This window comes from Semicossyphus pulcher, unplaced genomic scaffold (assembly GCF_022749685.1).
Source record: "Semicossyphus pulcher isolate SPU_LCO1_2020_fin unplaced genomic scaffold, fSemPul1.0.p SCAF_4, whole genome shotgun sequence".
Lineage (NCBI taxonomy): Eukaryota > Metazoa > Chordata > Actinopteri > Labriformes > Labridae > Semicossyphus > Semicossyphus pulcher.
The window spans coordinates 10,129,528-10,151,747 of NW_027211715.1; the positions used below are offsets into that span (position 1 = coordinate 10,129,528).

The 22,220-nt window shown below is 44.1% G+C and overlaps 1 protein-coding gene across 4 annotated transcripts in view; it reads left to right on the forward strand.

Annotated features, from left to right (window-relative positions):
• ptprfa (protein tyrosine phosphatase receptor type Fa) overlaps positions 1-22,220 on the forward strand; it is a 220,143-nt gene that overhangs the window by 173,842 nt on the left and 24,081 nt on the right. The window lies entirely within an intron of this gene.

Sequence of the window (22,220 nt, forward strand, 5' to 3'; positions counted from 1 at the left end):
CAACCAATCAATCTGCAACATTTAGCCGCAGAGCACCAAGAACGTTCGGTCAGTTAGCTACTACGCTGTGGAGAACGTCTGTCTAAGCCCACATCTCAACGATCAAATCAAATCCCTCTAATGATATGTCCCGCCTGCACGTCCTGTTTCACTCGGAAATACGTCACGATACGGAAGCTAGATACTCTCGAAATGCCGTATCAGCTCGACTTTAACAATTGATGGCTTCTTTGCAAGCTGTCACAGCCCGGCTCTTAGACTGCGACAAAAAACGGGAGACAGACGTACATACTAATCAAAAAAGTAATTTATTTACAACATAAATAGTCAAAACCAACAAAAGCTACCTAATTCACTCAAGTACACACACACTACCCAAAAATCAAACAACCTATAGTTCCAAATCACAAAAACAACACTGACAACCTATAGGCTTAATTACTTATAGCACATTATACCCACTTAAAGTGTCTCCCTGTAGTGCTTTCAACAACAAACAGCAAACTCTGGACATGTGGTACCAACACACCAGAGACAACTCTCCACTGATTACACAGTTCAAATGACAAACTCACAAAGGGAAAACAGTGGGCAAAAGCACCTAGCAAACTTACCAGGAATACTTCAGCAAAGAGGAAAAACTGGACAAGCCCCCTGTACTGACGAGGTCCTAAACAACGTCTAGTACTGGTTGCTAATACGGAGGATTTAAGTTTAGACGTGCGCCCAGTGCGTTCGAACATATCAAAACGGAGAGTTCTGTAAAGTTACAATTATCTCGCAGATTTATTTTCCATACAGCGGCAATAACGTTAACTCATAATACATGTAAGAAAACAACAAACCGAATAGTTAACCACATCAAACCTCACAGGCACATAAGCGCAGTCGAAAAACTGCTTCCTAATTCAGCAACACCTGTGTTTTTGGTTTCCCTAGGTTAAATGGCCTGATTGGGCTGACTCGAGGTCAGCTGAGCCACACAGCAAGTACAGCCCCCCTGTGGCACGGGGCACAATTACATAAAAATAAAGCAAAATGAATATGGCTCGTACACTCCAGCCCCTAATTGCGTCTGCCAGAGCAATTACACCAAATTCAAATGAGCCATAAATACAGAAAAAAGAGAAAATAAAAATATATAGCCCATTTTCAAATGGGAATCAATCACTCGTTAGCTTCATTAAGCAAGCATATTTTAGTTATGGGTCGTTCAATGATGTTTGTTTTGGTTTTCAAACGAACCACACGTACCAGACCTCTCTTATCAGGGAAGGTTTCCAGGATTCTTCCTAGCATCCATGATCCACGTGGTGCTGTGGAGTCCACAACCATGACCAGGTCTCCAGGAATAAAACTCCTCTTCTCCTGGTTCCATTTTTGACGCTCCTGTAAAAGCGGTAAGTACTCGCGGATCCACCTCTTCCAAAAGAGATCCGAGATGTACTGGGTTTGTTTCCACCTTCTCCTTGCGTAAACATCCCTTTTGTCGAACAGTCCTGGTGGGAGAACTGGTTTTCCTTTGAGGAGTAGCAGATGGTTTGGCGTTAACGCCTCAAGGTCATTGGGGTCCTCTGACAGCCTTGTGATGGGGCGATCGTTGAGCATAGCTTCAGCCTCACAGAGCACGGTATGGAACCCTTCGTCATCCAAGGTTTGCTGACGGAGCACAGAGCACAAAATCTTCCTGATCATTCGTATCATGCGCTCCCAAGCGCCACCGTGATGTGACCCAGCTGGAGGGTTAAAGCTCCACTTGATTCCCTTCTTGGACAAGGCTCTTTCAATGCGGTCATGATTCAAAGAGGCTAAGGCTTCTCGCAGCTCTCTTTCTGCACCAATAAAGTTGGTGCCATTGTCGGATCTTAAGTGCGAGACTTGTCCTCTTCGACAGATGAACCTTCGCAGCGCGTTGATGCACGAGTCTGTGTCAAGAGAATAGGCCACTTCCAGGTGCACGGCCCTACTTGTCATGCAAGTGAACACTACTCCATATCTTTTCACAATGCCACGCCCTCTTTTCACGTCAACTGGCCCAAAGTAATCTACGCCAATGTTAGTGAACGGCGGTAGATCAGGAACCACTCTCTCTTCTGGCAGGTCTGCCATTTTTTGCTCACCGGTCTTTCCACCATGGAGCTTACAGATGAGGCATCTTGATATGATCTTCCTCACTGCAGTAGGTCCACTTGTGATCCAGTATTTTCTCCTTGTAGCGGAAAGAACGTGATTCCTACCTCCATGTCCAAGCTGTAGATGGATGTGACGGAGGATAAGGTCGGAGATGTGTTGGTCTTTTGACAAGATGAGGGAGTGTTTAATGTCCTCAGGGATTGCTGCCTTATTCAGCCGTCCCCCAACTCGTAGAAGTCCTCCTTCTAGAACCGGATCCAATTTAAAGATGCTGCTACTTCTCTGCACTTGTGGCTTGCCAGAGGTTAGTGCAGCAAATTCAATGGGGAATCTCTTTTGCTGGCAAAAAGCGATTATGGAGGTCTCAGCCTCCAAGAGGTCTTCCAGCGTCACCTTCTGATTCCCAAGTGATGTTGAGAAAGCTTGCATCTCCTTTTGCACATCCAACCTTGCCGCTCCATTAGCACTGGTGTTTGCAAGCTCCAACTCTTTTCTCTTCTTACTCAGTTTGAGCAGAGTTCCTTTCAGCTTAATGAGCCACGCAACTGCAACCTTTAATCTTTGCCAATCAGAGAAATGGGTCATCAGTTGCAATGTGGCGTTGGTGTCAACAAGTATTGCATTGACCGTCAGTTTTCTCTTTACTTCTGGGTCGTCGGCAGTGACACTTGTATCCACAGGAAATGTTGGCCACGTTTCTTCAGGTTCCCGTAGGAATTCCGGGCCTTCCATCCATCTTTGCTTCACAAGATCTTCTGCCTTCAATCCACGTGAAGCATCGTCAGCAGGGTTCAGAGATGTGGGAATGTATCTCCACTGCTCGACTTCCGAGTTGTCCCTGATGGTGGTTACCCTGTTTGCGACAAAGGTTTGAAATCTTCGGTCCTCATTCTTTATGTACTTAAGAACTGATGTGCTGTCAGTCCAAAAGCAGGTCTTCTTCAGTGGAAGCTGGAGCTCCGATTGAAGCATCTTGTCCACTCGTACTGCAACAACGGCAGCTGTGAGCTCCAAACGGGGAATGGTGACAGGCTTCAGAGGAGCCACTCTGGCTTTGCCAAATAGGAAGGCAACATGAACCCTCTCATCCATGTTCTGCATCCTCAGGTAAGTAGCCGTACCATATCCGTTCTCGCTTGCATCGGCGAAGTGATGCAATTGGGCGCTGACAGTCCTCCCAAATCCTTCTGGCTTCACACATCTGTGGATCTTGAAATCTGCCACCTTCTCAAGATCCGTCAACCATTTGCTCCACTTCTGCTGGAAAGCTGGGGGTATTGGATCGTCCCAATCACACTTCGTCCTGCATAACTCCTGCAACAGCAGCTTGGCAGGGAGTATGAGAGGTGCCAGGAATCCCAATGGATCGTAGATGGAACTGATGATGGATAGCATGCCTCGCTTGGTTGGCGGCTTCTCCTTGACTTTCAGCTTGAATTTGAAAGTGTCCGTCTCGATACACCACTGCAAACCCAAAGCTCTGTCTAACGGCAGCTTATCCCTGTCCAGATTAAGCTCATGCAGGTTCTTGGACTTGAGATCCACTGGGAGGCTTTGAAGCACTTCTCTACTGTTACTGATCCATTGAGTGAGGGTGAAACCTCCTTTGCTGCAAATGGCTGTAAGGTTCTTAACCATGGTGACTGCATCCTCTTCAGAGGGCAGACTCTTCAGTAAATCATCCATATAGAAGTTTCGGTTGACCGTTTCGATCACTTCTGTTGTAAAGTTGGCCTGGTTGTCTTCAGCGGTCTTTCTAAGAGCAAGGCAGGCGACACTGGGTGATGAAACTGCTCCAAATAAATGGACAGTCATGCGATGCTCTACAAGATCTTGCTCCAGGTTACCTTGTGGCCACCATAAGAATCTTAAGTAGTCCCGGTGTTCTTCTGCCACCTTAACCTGGTGGAACATAGCCTTTATGTCTGCCATTATGGCCACTTGTTCTTGCCTGAACCTCATAAGAACTCCCACTAACGAGCTGGTGAGGTTCGGTCCTTGCAAGAGCTGACTGTTGAGTGAGACCCCTTTGTACTCTGCTCCACAGTCAAACACCACTCGTAGCTTTCCTTTCCGTGGATGGTACACACCGTGCTGCGGGATATACCACACCTTCCCTGTTGGCACTTTGAACTGATGCTGCGGCACTTCTTCGGCGTAGCCATTGCTAATGACATCAGCAAGAAAGTTCTTGTACTCCTCATGAAAGCTTACGTCTTTCTGAAGCCTCCTTTTCAGACCATGAACACGCTGCATGGCAACACCGAGGTTGTTCGGCATCGAAACCTCTTTCCCTTTGAAAGGCAGTTGAAACGTGTAGTGTCCGTTCTGAAGCTGGGCAGAGCTTTCCATAATCTCCACAAACTTCTTTTCTTCCCTTGACATTTCTTCCTGTTCTGCAGAAGCTCGCTCATTGAAGTCGTAGTTGTACTGGCTGGTTAACAGTTCTTCAATTCTGTCAATGGCGATTCTGTTGGCATAAACTGAAGGGTGGTCACTTCCACAGTCGCTACTTCCCCGTAACGGACCATTTATTACCCACCCCAGTAGGATTCTGATCGCGTAGGGTCCATCTTCACCTTTACGACTGTTAATCACCTCCCAAGGCTCCATCAACTTGGAGCCGTTTGTGCCAATTAACAGGTCCACATCAGCTTTTATGTGGGGAATCTTTACATCCTGTAAATAAGGCCATTTTCTCAGCTCCCTTTCACTGATTATGTTGGCTGTAGAGACAGGCATCTCTTTCTGGGTACACACTTTGGGAAGTGGATAGAAGCACTCACCAGAAAATCCTGAAATCTCCAGACTGTCAACAACGGAGCTTTCTACTGTGTTATCATGGCCCAAGGTGCGGATATGAATCTTGAATTTGCGTCCTTCCATGTTCAACTTGTCAATGAGCTTCCTGGTGCAGAAAGTTCCTGTACTCCCTGGGTCCAGAAAAGCATAGGTTTCAATAACCTTGTTTCCCTTTGAGCACTTCACCTTAACAGGCAAGATGGGAAGAATTCCATTGCAGTGGCCAGCCCCTGTAAGACCACAAGCGGAGGATGTTGTACAGCTATCAGAAGTCTTTGAATGCTCAGTATTCTTCTGCTCACCATCCTTCTGATCCTTCTGAGTAACCCTTTCCTTCTCTCCAATGTGCAAAACACTGGGGTGCGTTCGGTTGCACTTTTTGCAAGTGATGCGCCTGTCGCAATTCTTGCTCAAGTGTCCTGTGCACAAGCAACTGAAACACAGACCTTTCTCCTTTAGATAGTCCAGTTTCTCCCTGTGTGTCTTTCTTCCCAGTTTAAAACATTGGTCCAAGACATGACCACCAAGATCACAATACAGGCAGGAAATAGAATCAGTCTTGGTAAAGGATGTCACTTTGTTCTGAGCCTTTTCCTTCTTGTCACCATCCTCATTTTTGTAAGCATCTGCTTTGCAGCTATCCTCAATGATCACCTGTGTTGCAAAGCTGTTTCTTCTCAGCTGTGGTTTCACCTGTGACGGTTTTACCTGTAACTTGCTTGCTCTTATAGGTCCTTTAATAACAGGTGAAGTGTCCTGTATGTCACCAAAGACTGGATCTGAAGTGATTCTGACCTGGCGCTCAATGAACTTCACAATGTCTGAGAATCGTGCTCTTCGACCAGTTTTCTCCAGTAGCTCACATGCCTTTGCTCTCCACTTGTCTCTGAGTTTGTACGGAAGCTTCTGACTCAGAATCTTTATGTTTGCTGGCATGTTAAGTTCCTCCAAGTACTGAAGATCATCCATAGCGTTGGAACACTCACGGAGGAAAAGTCCATAAGCTTTGAGCGCTTTGGTGTCTTCAGCTTTGATATTTGGCCATCCTGTGACCTTCTCCATGTAGGCCGCTGTTATCTTGAACTCATTTCCAAAGTGCTCCTTGAGCAACTTTTTGGCAACAGCAAATCCTTTATCTGCAGTCATATGAAGGCAGCTGCGTACCATATCTCTTGGCTGCCCCCTAGTGAATTGTTCAAGATAATACAAACAGTCTCCTTTACAGCTGGTCTTTGCTTCCACGCAGTGCTCAAACGCTTTCATAAATGTGTTGAACTGCAGAGGATCTCCATCATAAGTAGGAATTTCTTGGCGCGGCAGCAGTTGTGACGTTTGCATTTGAACAAGGAGTCTTGTTATGTCATTCTGTTGTTGCAGCAGATTGTATAGACCTGCTGTCTGATTTTGGCCTGGCAGGGGTTGAAACACTTGTTGGCTTAGAGTGGGTTGAAAGCTTTGACTGAAGGTTGTCTTTGATTGTAAATGAGGGGGTTGAGAACCTTGACTGACAGTTGGCTTTGGTTGTGATACAGAATGAGTGGGAAAAGACGTTGAAATGGCAACTTGTTTTTTCACCAAATTTGGCATGCTAGTTGGCGTTACCAATGGTGAAGCATTGCTTTGCAGTGGTAGAGATGTATGCTGCTGTGGATTTAGAGAGGTGAGCGGGAGCTTAGATCTAGCCCCTTTCCTGATGTAGGAAGTCATTCCATCAGACTGCCTTGAATGAACGCTGCTACCTAGCTGTAGCACTGCTAGCTTAGCAGAAGTGGCAGCTATCTCAGTGTCCAGCTCAAGCTGCTCCCTTTTTCTCCTCAAGATGAGCTCCTGCTCCTCCAATACATGCTTATCCTTTAAAGCAGCAGCGCGAGCCAAGAGCGCGGCCTGTTCCGCCTCTGCCTTGCGTCTGGCTGAAGAAGTGGAGGATCTGCTACTTGAAGATCTGCTACTTGAGCCATGGTGCCTTGACGGCACGTTTGAAATGCTGTCTTGAGGTCGAATCTGATCCTCCTCTTCTTCATCCTTTCCAACAGCAGCTCCATTTCCATTGCTGGCATTGACATCAACAGTTTGAGAATCATCCCTTTCATGTTCCTTTAAAGTGTCGTCAACAACCGTGTGTGTTTCTGTTGATCCCATTTCACTTTCACTTTGGACAGTCTGAGTTTGAGATTGCTCAGTTTGAGTTTGAGATTGCTCAGTTTGAGTTTCAGTTTGACCCGGCAAATTATCATCATTGTCATGATCATCACCCACAGCTGGACAAGTTTTAGTGTCAGACAACCATTGATTTGTACCCACAATAAATTCCTTAACATTCAACATTTTAGCTTGGTACCATATTTCATGTTTGCTTGCTTCATCAGCAGGCAATAAACCCAATAAAGATGTATGCACCCGATGTATTTTGTCACACAACATATTGAACTCATTTTCAACCTCATTTACGTGCTCTTTATCACCCATCAATTTAGCAATAGATTCTTTTACTTTTGACAGTTTACCAAATTCAGACTTTCTTTCCTTTTCTAAAGTGCTTATTTTTTCCAACAAAGCTTTGATTGTTAATTTAACCGGACGTTTTTCAGTTACAGATTTTACCCCTGCACCCACACCAAGTTCAGTCTTACGGCCCTGTAGGCCTTTTTCCTCTTCGGCCATAATGACCACGCAAAGTGAATTAGCTTATCAATCAATAAGCCCGCAAAGTAGTTTGTGTTGCGTAACAACTCGTCTCGACGCGCAAAGTTATTTTTAGACGGTTGCAAGTCTGCTACCAATGCATTGGGTTTGCGCGAATGTGTGCACAAATTACCATGGCCATTCATAATATCAGCGCTGATCAACACATACCCCAATCGAGCGTTGGCCGGCTTTGATGAATGGTGTCCCGATGTGATGATGCTGATATTCAGGTAGCCCCTGTAGCTCGCTCCGGTACAGCTTCAATTTGCAATCGGCAACTCCAAACATTTGCCCACCTCACATCCGTGGTATCCAAACGAACACGTAAATCCACAATGTTCGTGTTCGCGTCCTCTTGATGAACGGTAATCTAAATCGAAGCAGTTTTTCGACCTAAATGTACTGACGAGGTCCTAAACAACGTCTAGTACTGGTTGCTAATACGGAGGATTTAAGTTTAGACGTGCGCCCAGTGCGTTCGAACATATCAAAACGGAGAGTTCTGTAAAGTTACAATTATCTCGCAGATTTATTTTCCATACAGCGGCAATAACGTTAACTCATAATACATGTAAGAAAACAACAAACCGAATAGTTAACCACATCAAACCTCACAGGCACATAAGCGCAGTCGAAAAACTGTTTGCTTCCTAATTCAGCAACACCTGTGTTTTTGGTTTCCCTAGGTTAAATGGCCTGATTGGGCTGACTCGAGGTCAGCTGAGCCACACAGCAAGTACAGCCCCCCCGTGGCACGGGGCACAATTACATAAAAATAAAGCAAAATGAATATGGCTCGTACACCCCCATTTACATCTTACTTGTCCAGTAGAACCTTCTCTGTTATGGTTGGTGACTTGTCCTCTTCCAGTGCTCCTCTCTCCTGTGGGGTCCCACAAGGTTCTATTCTTGGCCTTATTCTCTTTTCATTATATATGTTGCCACTTGGGTCAATTATAGCTAGGCACAACCTTTCTTTTCATTGTTATGCAGATGATCTACAAATCTATCTTCCAGTGAAGCCTAACAGTGACAGTGCACAAAGTTCTTTGTTTGCCTGTATTTCTGATATTAAGCAGTGGTTGGCCCAAAATGTTCTTCATTTAAACGACGATAAGACGGAATGTATTGTGTTTGGGGATACTGTGACAGCTGGCTTTGGCACCTTGTTTTCCAAGCTCAGTCCGACCGTCAGAAATCTGGGAGTGGTTTTCGACAGACAACTGAAGCTTAATAAACAAATCGACAATGTTGTCAGGACTAGTTTTTTCCAACTACGTCTCCTAGCCAAAGTAAAAATGTTTTTAAGCCGTCACGACCTTGAGAAAGCCATCCATGCTCTAATCAGTTCCAGATTAGACTACTGCAATGCACTTTATGTTGGCATCTCCCAGTCTTCTCTTAATCGCCTTCAACTTGTGCAAAACGCTGCTGCTCGTCTCTTAACCAACACTAACAGACGAGAGCACATCACTCCTGTTCTTAACTCCCTTCATTGGCTTCCTGTCCATTATAGAATTGATTTTAAACTTTTAATGTTTGTCTTTAAAGCTCTTAATGGCCTTGCTCCATTTTATTAATCTGAGCTTTTAACCGTTCGTGAGCCTGGTAGAGCTTTGAGGTCGTCTAACCAACTTCTGTTGGAAGTGCCCAGGTCAAAATACAAACACTGGGGTGACCAAGCCTTTTCTGTTGCTGCTCCCAGGCTCTGGAATAAGCTCCCCACCGAAATGCGTCTTATTTCTGACCTGGGCCTCTTCAAATCTAGACTGAAAACCTATTTATTTAGGATGGCTTTTAATACCAAGTAGTGTGGTGACACTTTTACTGTTATTTTTATTTTATTGTATTGTATTTTATTCTATTTCATTGCTTTTATTGTTTTTATTGTGTTTTAATTGTTTTTATCTATTCCTTTTTAATTACTATCTATTGTAAAGCACTTTGGTCCACCGAAAGGGTTGTTGTAAAGGGCTGTATAAATAAAGAACATTTACATTTACATTTACATTTGTCACAGCCCGGCTCTTAGACTGTGACAAAAACGGGAGACACACAGGTATAATAATCAAAAAAGTAATTTATTTACAACATAAATAGTCAAAACCAACAAAAACATGTAGATATGAATAATCTGTAAAGTCAGTTTGTGTGGGGTGTGGATGGGTGTAAATGTGTCGCATGGATGTTGTGGTGTAAAAACAAAGAAGAACAAACAAAAGAACAACGCAGAAATGTGTGGTGATAGAAGGTCTGCCCAAGACTGGCTGCTGCTGCTCTGAGGCACACCAGGCCCAGGTGTGTCCCATTCTCCTGATTAGCCTGCCACCAAATCGGCGGCCCTGGAGACGGAAACAAGACGAAACAACAGTGGAGTGTACCAAGTAGAGGGGCCGTGACAAAGCACACAGGAATAACTACATAATAAAGGATGCTGAAAATACACGACTCCCTTCTCCTGGCCAATGTACCCTAATTCAAGATGAGAACTCCTCATTCTGTGTTAACAATGTACCACAGACAATGAAGGCTATATCACAGTGTATCTTCAGCAGTCTACCTGCTGCACCTGAAACTGTGGTAAGCACAGATACTCATGTTGACAGTCTATATTTACCAAAATCAGCCGAGAGAGTAGCCTGTAATGTTTTTTATCTCTAGTTGTAGTATGGCCTAGGTCACTAATTAGGAGACGGCAGTCCAGTTACAGACCCAGATGCCATTGTATCCAGACCCGGACCCAGACCCGGCGTTATGGGAAGGCCCACCCATCCAGGAATTTTGCCCAGGAGAAATAAGCATTGTTATTGTTATTATCATAAATAAATATACATGTGGTTGTGAGTTGTTTTTATTGTTGTTATTGGATATGTGCTGTATGTGATTTTTCCAAATGCTTAATTTGTATATCAACTAGTAGTACGAATATCCCTATGATGGATGGATGGATAGATGGACAGACTGACAGACAGACACAGATAGATAGACAGATAGATAGATAGATAGATAGATAGATAGATAGATAGATAGAGTTTTCATCTGTTTTTTTCATGTCAGTGCCATCCTTCACTTCAGCTAGCTGACAGACACCAGCATCTGGCTAGCTTGATTTTGTAATCACACCTCTCTCTAAATGGACATCAGAAAGTGGTTTTCCAAAACCTAATGAAGATGCTGCAGCCACACTACAAGGGTGATCCATTAATGAAAGCTAGCAACCACAGCATGGAGAAGTGCAGCAGCAGCCACCAAAAGAAAGGCTGTTGACAATTGCCACATCAGATGCAGGTGATGCAGAAAGTCTCACACAGACACTTATTTTGGAGAAAAGCTGGCCTGAACACAGACAAAATACTCCTTATGTCAGGGAGACAGGGTGGGGTTCAAAGACTACTTAAAGGTGAGCTGGGCAGAGAAATCCATTATGTTCCATGCTTCAACCACCAACTCCACATGGTCATCCAGTTCCTGAATATTGCAACAGGGTGTGTGGAGGCCCTGTTGTATTCATGAAGTTCAGGATTGAGTGCGCTGAGCATACGGAGGATAATGACAGCCGCCAGAGCAAGAAAAAATTAACAGAAACTTAGACGACTATGTAGTTGAGCAGACATCAGGAACACAAGAAAAAAAGTCATAGGGCCCTATCTACACTGCGCATGGTCTAACGTAGTGATAGACTGATAAATCGGTAGGCCAATTAATTGGTCGTCGTGTCACTGTTAACCTACAAGCTAAAGCTAACCGTACAACTAAAGTTACAAGCTAGCTAAAAACAACCTAAGTAAGTACTATAAACTCACAACTCTAAAATTAACACTAAAATAACCTATTCACCTCCCCACAGTTTGCTGAATCGGGTGACGGACGTTTCATAGGGTTTGGTGACGAAAGCAGCCACCACATACAGTACTGTGCAAAAGTTTTAGGCAGGTGAAAAAATGCTTTCAAAAATATCAATAATTGTTAATTTGTTTATTTGTTTTTGAAAGCATTCTTAGTTTACAGCATTTTTTCCACACCTGCCTAAAATTTTGCAAAGTACTGCATATGTATATACAGTGGGACATTTGGCTGATGTAAGATAAGTATAGAGGTTAATATACTTCGAAAGAAAAGAAAAAAATAATAATAATGATGAAAGGAACGAAAGAAAATGAAGGGAAATTGTAATAATGAAAATAAATTAGGCATATTTATTCACTCTCTATTTATTCACTAACAGTTGACCGGAACATTGAAAGCTTCCAGGACACGTGGACCGGCACAAATTTTTTCTAACGGAAACCCTGATTCACACACTGATGGCAAAGGCCTAAGTGCCAATCTCCAAACAGATGCCCATTCATACCCGATGGCTATGCGTCTTGTCCAAGGACACTTCAACATGTGACTGTCTCAGTCAGGGATTGAACCCCCGACCTTCCAATTGAGAGAAGACCGACTCTACCACTGAGCCACAGCCGAGTGTATGTGTTTAGCCTAACATTCTAGATTGAACATCAGGCAATAGCGGAGGTTAGTATGTTGATCAATTTGGACCAGGTATTGTTGAAGTTGGCTGTTTTATGGTTGAGGGAGACATTTTTTTCCATGGATACACTACCTGTCAAAAGTTTGGACACACTTTCCCATTCACTTGTATGAGAAAATGTGTCCAAACTTTTGACTGTTAGTGTATATTCTTACTCTTCCATTATGTGATGTTGAGGTGATTTTATGATTTCCAGTGTCGGAGGATTGCCTTCTTGGTCATAGTTAGGGTTGTGAGGAGTGTGCTAGATATAGGGTTGCATAGTGCATCTCCTAAGATGCATAGCTGTGGGGATAAAGGGATGTGGAAGCCCAGTATGTTAGATAAGTGATCTGTGACTTGGACCCAAAAATGCTTGATTGGTGACTATTGCCAGAGAGCAAGCATGTAAGTGTCAGCTGTGTTCAGTGAGAAGTGTGTGGATTTATCTGATTTAATAAAACCCATTTTGTGTAAGTTGGTGTTTTTGCAGTTCATGAAGTTATCTTTTACAGATTTGGATCTAGAAGTCAGCATTGGTACTGATGGAAAGATCTTGTTCCCATTTGGAGATGGGAAGAGTGATTGAGGTGTCAAAAAAAAATATAATTAATTATAATTAATAGTATTTCTTTTTTAACCAGACATATTAAAAATGTTGCAATTGTGGTGGATTGAGTTGGGTTGCTGAGGGTATTATTGAGTCTTGAAAGGATGATAGATTTGAAGAGCATGAACTCTTCCCAATACTGAACTTCTGGATTAGATTTTGAAATTGACCAAGTGAGAATCTTGAGTGATACTAAAGAGACTAATTGTAAATAATTATACAATTGTAACAATTAGATTATTAATTTCAGTTTCATGACCTACTGTCATGTCTTCTGTTTTGGTTGGAATATAGCCCCTATGGTACCTTAAATGTTTCCATCCCATCCATTATCTGACCCAGGCGTCCCTCTCCCCAGCTACACTTTCCAGTTCCTCCTGGGGGACTCCGAGGCGTTCCCAGGCCAGACGGGATATATAATCATGCGAAGGAGAAGCGGCTCTACTCCGAGCTCCCCCCGGATCTCCGAGCTCCTTACCCTATCTCTAAGGCTGAGCCCAGACACCCTCCGAAGGAAACTCATTTCGGCTGCTTGTATCATCCACGATCTCATTCTTTCGGTCACTACCCAAAGCTTGTGACCAAAGCTTGTGGGTTGGAACGTAGATCAACTGGTAAATCGAACAAGACCCTAGATACTTAAACTCCTTCGCTTGAGGCAAAGACTTATTCCCCGCCCGGAGGGGGAAATCCACCGGTTTCCGGCAGAGAACCATGGCCTCAGACTTGGAGGTGCTGACTCTCATCCCAACCGTGTCACACTCGACTGCAAACCGCCCCAATGCCTGCTGGAGGTCCCAGCTTTATGAAGCCAACAAGACAACATTATCTGTAAAAAACAGAGGTGAAATCCTGAGATCCCCCAAACTGAAAACCCTCCCCCTGGCTGCGCCTTGAGATCCTGTCCATGAAGATCACAAACAGCCTTGGTGACAAGGGACAGCCCTGGCGGAGGCTAACACGCACCAGGAATGTATTTGACTTTGTGCCGAGGATGCGGACACAACTCCCACTTTGGTTATACAGCGACCGGATGGCTTGTATCAACGGCCCTGGTACCCCATACTCCTGTAGTACCCGGGGGACAAGATCATAGGCCTTCTCCAAGTCCACAAAGCACATGTAGACTGGATGAGCAAACTCCAATGCCCCCCTAAGCAGCCCTGCCAGGGTAAAGAGCTGGATCACTGTTCCATGGCCAGGTCGTATTCCTCCTGTATCCGAGGTTCGACAATCGGCCTCCTTTCAAGCACCCTGGAATAAACTTTACCCGGGAGGCTGAGTAGTGTTAAACCCCGATAGTTGGGACACACCCTCCGGTCCCCCTTTTTAAAAATGGGAACCACCACCCCAGTCTGCCATTCCACAGGTACTGTCCCAGACTCCACGCGACATTAAAGAGGCATCAACGACAGCCCAACAATGTCCAGAGCCTTTAGCATCTCAGGGCGAATCTCATCTACCACTGGCGCCTTGCTACTGTGAAGCTTCTTTATTACCTCAGCGACCTCTGCCACGGATATAGATAAGGCTTCCCCTGGACCTTCAGACTCTGCCTCCTCATCAGAGGACGTTCAGGTTCAGGAGTTCCTCTAAGTGTTCCTTCCACTGCCCGAAAAAAATCCTCAGTCCAGGTCAGCAGTTCTCCACCCCTGAAAACAGCTTGAGCCAATCCCTGCTTCCCCTTCCCTAGTCTAATAGTTTGCCAGAACTTCATTGAGGCTCACCGAAAGTCCTTCTCCATAGCCTCCCCGAGCTCCTCCCACACCCGGGATTTTGCTTCCGAACCACAGTCCGAAGTCCGAAAGGCCTCCTTCTTCAGCCTGACGGCTTCCCTCACCGTCGGTGTCCACCAACAGGTTCTCAGGTTGCGCCACGACAGGCACCGACAGCCTTCTGGCAGCCACAACTCCTTGTAGTCGCTTCCACAATGGAGGCTTTTAACATGGCCCATTGGGATTCCACGTCCCCAACCTCTCACGGGACACAAGAGAAATTCTTCCGGAGGTGGACAGGGGCCTCCGCCAGACATTCCCAGTTCACCCTTACTACACCATTAGGTTTACCAGGTCTGTCCCACAGCCTCCCCCACCATCTGATCCAACTCACCACCAGGTGGTGATCCGTTGACAGCTCTGCTCCTCTCTTCTTCTTCCCTCCCGAGTGTCCAAAACATACGGCCGCTGGTCTGATGAAATGACCACAAAGTCGATCATTGATCTGCTGCCTAGGGTGCTCTGGTACCAGGTACACTTATGAGCAGCCCTATGTTCGAACACGGTGTTTGTTATGGCCAATCCAATGACGAGCACAGAAGTCCAATAACAAGATACAACTCAATCACCCCCCTCCAGGTTTCTCCATCATTGCCCACATTGAGCGATAAAGTCCCCCAGTAGAACTATGGAGTCCCCAGACGGTACCCCTAGTCCGCCCAGTGACTCCAAGAAGGGTGCATACTCTGAACTGTTGTTTGGTGCATACGCACAAACAACAGTCAGAGCCTTCCTCTCCACAACTTGCAGTCGCAGAGAGGCCACCCTCTCGTTCACCAGGGAAAACTTCAACACAGCAGCACTCAGCCAGGGGCTTGTGAATATCCCCACACCCGCCCGCCGCCTCTCACCCTGGGCAACTCCGGAAAAGGCGAGAGTCCAGCCCCTCTCCAGGATTTTGGTTTCAGAGCCAGAGCTGTGCGTGGAGGTGAGCCCAACTATCTCTAATTGGTAACGCTCGACCTCCCGCACCAGCTCCGGTTCCTACCCCACCAGAGAGGTGACATTGCACGTATTTTGTACTTTTTTATATATATATATATATCGATAGATATATATATTTTGATCTTTATTTTTTACCCTCTGTGTGCTGATTCTTTCCTGTTGTATTGTACTGTATAAGCTGCTGGAGACTGAATTTCCCAGAGGGAGTCATCCCAAAGGGATCAATAAAGTTGAGTCTAAGTCTAACCAGTCTACGCTACCGGGAATCAGCACGCCAAGGCCCCCGCCTTTGCCTGCTGCCCAGTTTGCAATGCGCCCCACCCCTATGCCTATCCTTGCAGGTGGTGGGCCCACAAGGCGGAGGCTCCACGTTGCACGTATGGGCAAACATGTTGAATTGCTGCAAACATGCAGCCACTCCCTTCAAAAACCATTTGCCTGATGGAAGTTGAGTACCGAAACGTTGCAAGCAAATAAATGTATTTTCTGCAAGTTGGACAGTGTGCTGAACTTTTCTTGCTTTAATACAGCTTTGCCTGTGAACAGAGAAGTGTTGGAGAGGTATTCAGAGAGTCATTTATTTCCATTTTTTTCATTCTCTTAAAGTAACTGTCAAAGTCCTGCTCCTTCAGCAGAGATGTGTCTTAAATCTCCATCTTGGTTGTTGTTTTCAGTTACTTCCTGTTGAGTTTGAATGAAACTGGTGAATGATTGCTGATGGTGCTCGAGCAAATTTGTGTTTCAAATATATCTGAATGTAAGGAATTGCTAGTTAGGAAAAAATCAAGATGGTTTAATCTCCAACTATTACCATTTATCGTTTTAAGACTTCACTGGATTGGAGTGTTGGATCTTTCTATAGATGGGTCTAGTACAGTGTTGAAATCTCCTATGATTCACTCAGATTAACCCCTGGGTGGGTTGTTGAAAGCAGAAAAGATTTTGTGATAGTAGGATCATCTTTATTGGGGCCATACAGATAAGCAATTGCAAAACAGACTTTAAATTGAGACGTTTATAATGACATATCGTCTTTCTGGATTGTAGTGTTATGACTGAATTTAATTTTATTATTAATAAGACTTGCAGCTCATCTTCTCTATGTGTGGGAATTGTGATGATTTCAAAACAGTGCTTCTGAAGTCAGTTAAATTAGTTTCTTGTAAAAGACAAATAGCCACGTGTATTTTACATGAGTTGGTCCTTAACCTTTAGTTGTTTTGCCTGATTTCCAATCCCACAAATGTTCCAGCTAGTAAATTTGGTGTGTGTATGAGTATGCATGCATGTTTATGTGTGTGGATGCAATGGTGTGGGAGGGATGGGGGGCAAGGGACATGACAAACAACATACCAGAGAAAAGGGATAACGTATAACAAAAAAGTGCCAGTGTGAGACATGGTGACGACAACAATTTTTACAAGGAAACCAGGAAGTGGCTTGTCGAGCATTTGAAACTTTTTTATTTTATTTTGTTTTTACATGTGACAGGTGATACTATTGGTTGCAGAAGAGTCGTCAACAAACAGTTTATCTTGCATCTCGCAATTGATTGATTGATTGATTGATCGTTCTTGCCTAAGCTGGTGCCTTTCAGTTCTTTCCCTTGTTTCTTCACCACTTCTTTCTTAGAATGTTGCAATTGTTTGGGTTGTTTGTGGTTCTTTTTTACAGCACCGAGACGGTGGACACAGTGGAATGACATTTGTTTAACTGTTTTTGATAGGATCTTGAGTTGAGTGGCAAGGAATTTTTTCAGAATGTTTTCGGGGTCGGAGGAGGAGTTTTTTCTTTACTGTGGCCCGTCATAGTGGTCTTTTGAACAGCCTGAAATTTTAAAACCTTTTTTACAGACCTGGGTTATGGTATTGAAAAAGGTATACAAGGCTGATTGTCGACCAAATCACAATAAAAAAAAAGTTTAACTGCAATTTTCATAAAATGTCACATTTAGTATAAATACAAAAAATGGAGAAGACCCAGATGCAGACATATTATTTATTATTTACTAACAGAGAATACAAAACAAGGCAACAAGCAAAGGCTTAATTAAAGATTCCTGGGGAAAAAAAGTCACATCCACATCAAAAATACATCAACACAAAAATTTTCCAACTAGGAACAAGGTTTCGGGTAGAAGGACGACAGACATATGACAAACGACGAACTAACCATGAGACATGGGAACACAGAGACTAAATAAACTGGGAGGTGAGGCTAATCAGACACAGGTGAGACAATCAAGGGGCAGATGAAAACAATAAGGGCAGGGCACATAATCAAACAAGTGGCAAACACACAAAGGCAGGAAGTGGATCAACATGAGAGACAAGGGCTGCTTCTCATGTCTCTTATTTGATATGTCCTCGCTTAAACCGGAAGTAGTTCAGGAGCTGTCATGTTGAGGACCGTCTCAAAGCTATTATCGCTGCTTGAAGGAGCGAGGAGAGAGAAGGGAGTTCCAAGGAGCGATAAGCGAGGATCCCTGAAAGCAGCCTTCCCAGAAGCCTGTTGGCTAAATGGTATAAAAGATCTGCCCCCACATCTGGCACATTTGAACGAGATGGAGGAAAAGCTGTTCAAGTGTAAGTGGCTGTTTTTTGTTCTTTGCAATGAGTCAACTTAAAGGGATAGTTCGAATTTTTGGACACCAAGTTGTATGAAATACTTGCCAGTAGTGTGGTGGTTGCAAAGCTTTTAGCTTACTCACCGAGTCCCCTGGTCAGAGTTCTCTCCGGTTCCGAACGTAGAATAAGTAGTTCCGGTGAGATGCCAGGGTCATGAAACCAAAAAGTTTTACCCTCCAAAAAAGACCACGCAGGCAATGGTGATCCGTTTTCAACACAAAATCTGTAAGATTTCATGTACTGCGATGTTCTTTTGGCACTATTTTCTCTCTTGACAAATCCAGTGTTGCTACGGCTGCGGCAGGCCAGTTTCTCAGGTGATGTGATCCATCAGCTGTTTCTAAGAGAACACACAGAGAGTCACAGAGGAAAATACATGTCTACATGGTGCGAATTTGTGATTTTCCTGGCTGTAGTAATAAAAAAAATTCCACCGCATGTATTTCATAATTTTCCTGACACGGATCGTGCCCTTAGAGGTACCATTGGATCCACTGCTAAATCTTCCTCATCACTTTCATAGTCCGACATGTTCACTTCAACGATGACGTGAATCAATCAGGACAGTCAAAATGTACTACATTAAGCACACATGGTTAAGAAAGGTAAACCTCACACAGAAGGCTGTGGTAGCAGTTATTAGCACTTATTAAAATGTTTCCTTCATGTAGTACAGGGCAGTTCATTCCATTATGGTTGTCATTTCAGTATCGTGTACAGGACATATTTAAACATACATTTAAATGGCCTTCAAGGCTTTGAGCTACATGTAAGTTTTGGAGGTTTTTTCCCTTTCCAAATTAATGTTTAAAACACAGGAATGTGGCACAACTAAAATGACAACATAGAAATATACATAACTGAAAAAAAGGGTCACAGGCACACAGCTTATCATAAAGTGTGGTGTCTTGTCCCCAAAGTCTACAAATAATCATGCTCTTGTAATTCCACAGGGTGCACAAGTGGAGCAGAGAGCCGCCCTGCCAGTCGGTCTCGCTGGCCATATCCGCTTCGTACCCCCCTAACTAGACTTGGTGGATCCACACCAATGTTCCCAACATCCTCCGCAGGCTCAAGGATGTCTTCCGCTGTGAGGCAGACGTTATGCAGGACTGCACAGGCGGTGACACAGGCTGCTCTATAATACGACGGGCCTTGGCATGATGGTAGTTGAAGCTGCTCTGCACCCTCCCCTGCAGTGGTTCTCTGTATGAGGTAATGATGGCCACAGGTTTCTCAGTGCAGGGGTAGCCACCATCACCCACAATAAAGTACCCTACGGAGAGAAAGAAAATAAAATGTAATGTTTTTGATGAAAACGGGAGTATGAGAAAGATATCTGACTCTTACCTGGGGGAGGATACAGAGCGTCTCTGTAGATCCTGCTGTTCTATAGGACTCTGTTGTCATGGAAGGAGCCAGGAAACCCCACATACATGTTAATGAAGAGGCCCTTCCCATCACATACTGCCTGTAGTTGTATGGATGGGAAGAGCTTTCGATTGAGGTAATTCAGGCCACGGGGTCCCGGGGGGGGGTCTTGATACGGACATGGCAGCCATCAATGGAGCCCACACATCTGGAGAACACTGGACTGTTGGCCAGCCGTGCAAATGCTTGGCCAACCTCATCCATGTCTCCAGCAGCGGGCAACCTGATGACCTCCTGGCGAAGGGCTGCAATCTTCTCCACTCCACTGTGCACCAGTCTGCAGACTGTATACTTGGGAACATGGAAGGCCCGGGACACCATGCTGTACGATGGCTGTGTGCCAGCAAGTACATGGTAATCAGGACATGCACCTCATGTGACCAGCCTTGTGAGTGCTTTGATGGTAGGATCCTAATTAAGGCCTCCATAGACGGTCAGGCAGGCCTGTTATCAGCCATGAGGTCCTGACCATCAAAGTACACAGCAAGGACTGGCACATGGGGATTCATCAGACCGTATACTGGCTCTCTGTCCATCTACAACAATAAGGATACTTGGTTACTTTCCATACTTAAATGAACACAATTTGTCTGAAGCACCTGGACAATAAAATGTGTTTTGTGTCAAATAGAAACTCTGAGTCTCTGGCGTGTGCTTCGTTTCATCCACCTGGCTGAAATGTTCTGTATTTTGTGTGTAGCTTGTGCACACGTAGTTATGTTTGGCCAAATGCCATGATGTCTTAATGCACAGGCTACACATTACATCAATGTGCGTGTTGGATTTGGGTGAGGTTTTTGGAAATTAACAACTGCATTTGTTTGATACTTAACTCTTCAAAACACAGGACTGCATGTTGCAGTAGCTCTTTTCTGCATCTGGAGTGCTCACACTGCGGTTTTAAAGCATCTTTATTTGCAAGAATTACTGCTCTGACACTGGGATCCATGTCTACCATCCCTCAAGTAGTTGACAATACTAGTTGAGTAAAGCATTATGAGCTTTATATAGGCACGGTACCAGACATTCTTAAATAAGTAAATGAGTTGACAGAACTCAGCTGGCATGAAAACACATGGTTAGATTCAGCAGCTGAAAGACTGAATGACATTGATGTAATACAATGATTCTGCTCATACCTGTTAGTAAATGGTTGCATGAAGTGTGGCTTTTCACTTTTCTTTCTTTTCCAATAATGATTAGGGAGCACATCAGAGTGTAAATAATTATGACAAATTACATCGTATGCAAACAGTAATGAACAGGAGTCTACAGAAATGGAGTCACAAAAAGTTAAGGTGAGGGATAATATTTGCAGCCAAATGAATAGTTCGGTTAAAACACAAATAGGCCGCTTGACAAGGATTCCTAAATGGAATTGATGCAAGCAGGCAAACATTAAATTGTTTTGTTTTTTTTATCAGGATATCTTAATCTGCTCCTTGTGCCAGCAAACAGGCTTCTAAACATGTTGCTGGTTGTGGAAAACGCTCTCACTGGTTCTACTTCGCATTTTCGTACACCTGCACTTTACTTCACTGGCAGGGGGAATCACCAGTAACACCGAACAATAATTCCATCAATCCAAACACTGCAGCATCGCACGTAGTTCATCTGGACACTTGAGCACTCATAAGCTTGTTATGAACTAAACTAAGCAATAAGGACTTGACAGCAAGAGACAAAGTGACATGGTAAAACAGGAAATAATATTGAAATACAAACCATAACTAAACTAGAAAAACCTCATGACATAAAACATTTTTTGGCAAACATAAAATACAATATGAAGTGAATGCTCTTACTATGGTAAAGTCTTGATAATTCATAGTTCTGTCAAGAGGCAGAGAGAATTCAGCGTAAGTGAAGAAGTAAACCTCTCTTTCTCTTTCAGTTGATTTTTGCATGGACAACATTAGACTTCCATGTGAATAAGAAACTAAACCCCAAATTGCTCCCTAAGGCATAACATTGGGTATGAATGTGACATGTAGTGTAAAAGCACTGAGTGGTCGGAAAACTAGAAAAGTGCTATATAAGTACAGTTCATTTACCATTTTAATGCAATATACCTTCCTTCAGGTGGTTTCACTCTATGCAGATGAATGACAATTTGCACAGCAAGATATACTGCAATGTGCCAGCAAAGGCAGAGAAGAAGACTTCTGCCAAATAAACATGCTGTTGTGGCTCAGGTGATAAAGTGGTTAGCTAGTGAATCAGCAGCTACATTCTGGGCTTCTGCAGTCTGCATGTCCAAGTGTCCTTGAACAAGATACCAATCCCCAGATTGCTGACAAAGGCTGTGCCACTGGTGTATGAGCCTGTGTATGAATAAGTATTACAATAAATCGTGATGAGCAGGTTTGCGCTTGCATAGTAGCCACCACCATCATTGTATTAATGTATGTGTAGATGAGTTGAAAAAACATGTTGTATAAAGTGCTTTGAGTGGGATTGAAGCATAGGAAGACGCTATATGAGTGCAGTCCATTGTAAACACTGAATATAGAGTACTTAATGCTTTGCAAATGCTTTATGAGAAAGGATATGTGTTCCATACTTTTTCAGGGCTCTCTTCCTTGTAGCAGGGGGAAAGGGGGACATATGGGCCCTCAGCTTTTTTTCTGTCCCTTAGTTCAAGTTTATGCAGTCATGCATGTCCTCTAACCAAACAGCAAAAGATAAATAAATAAAAC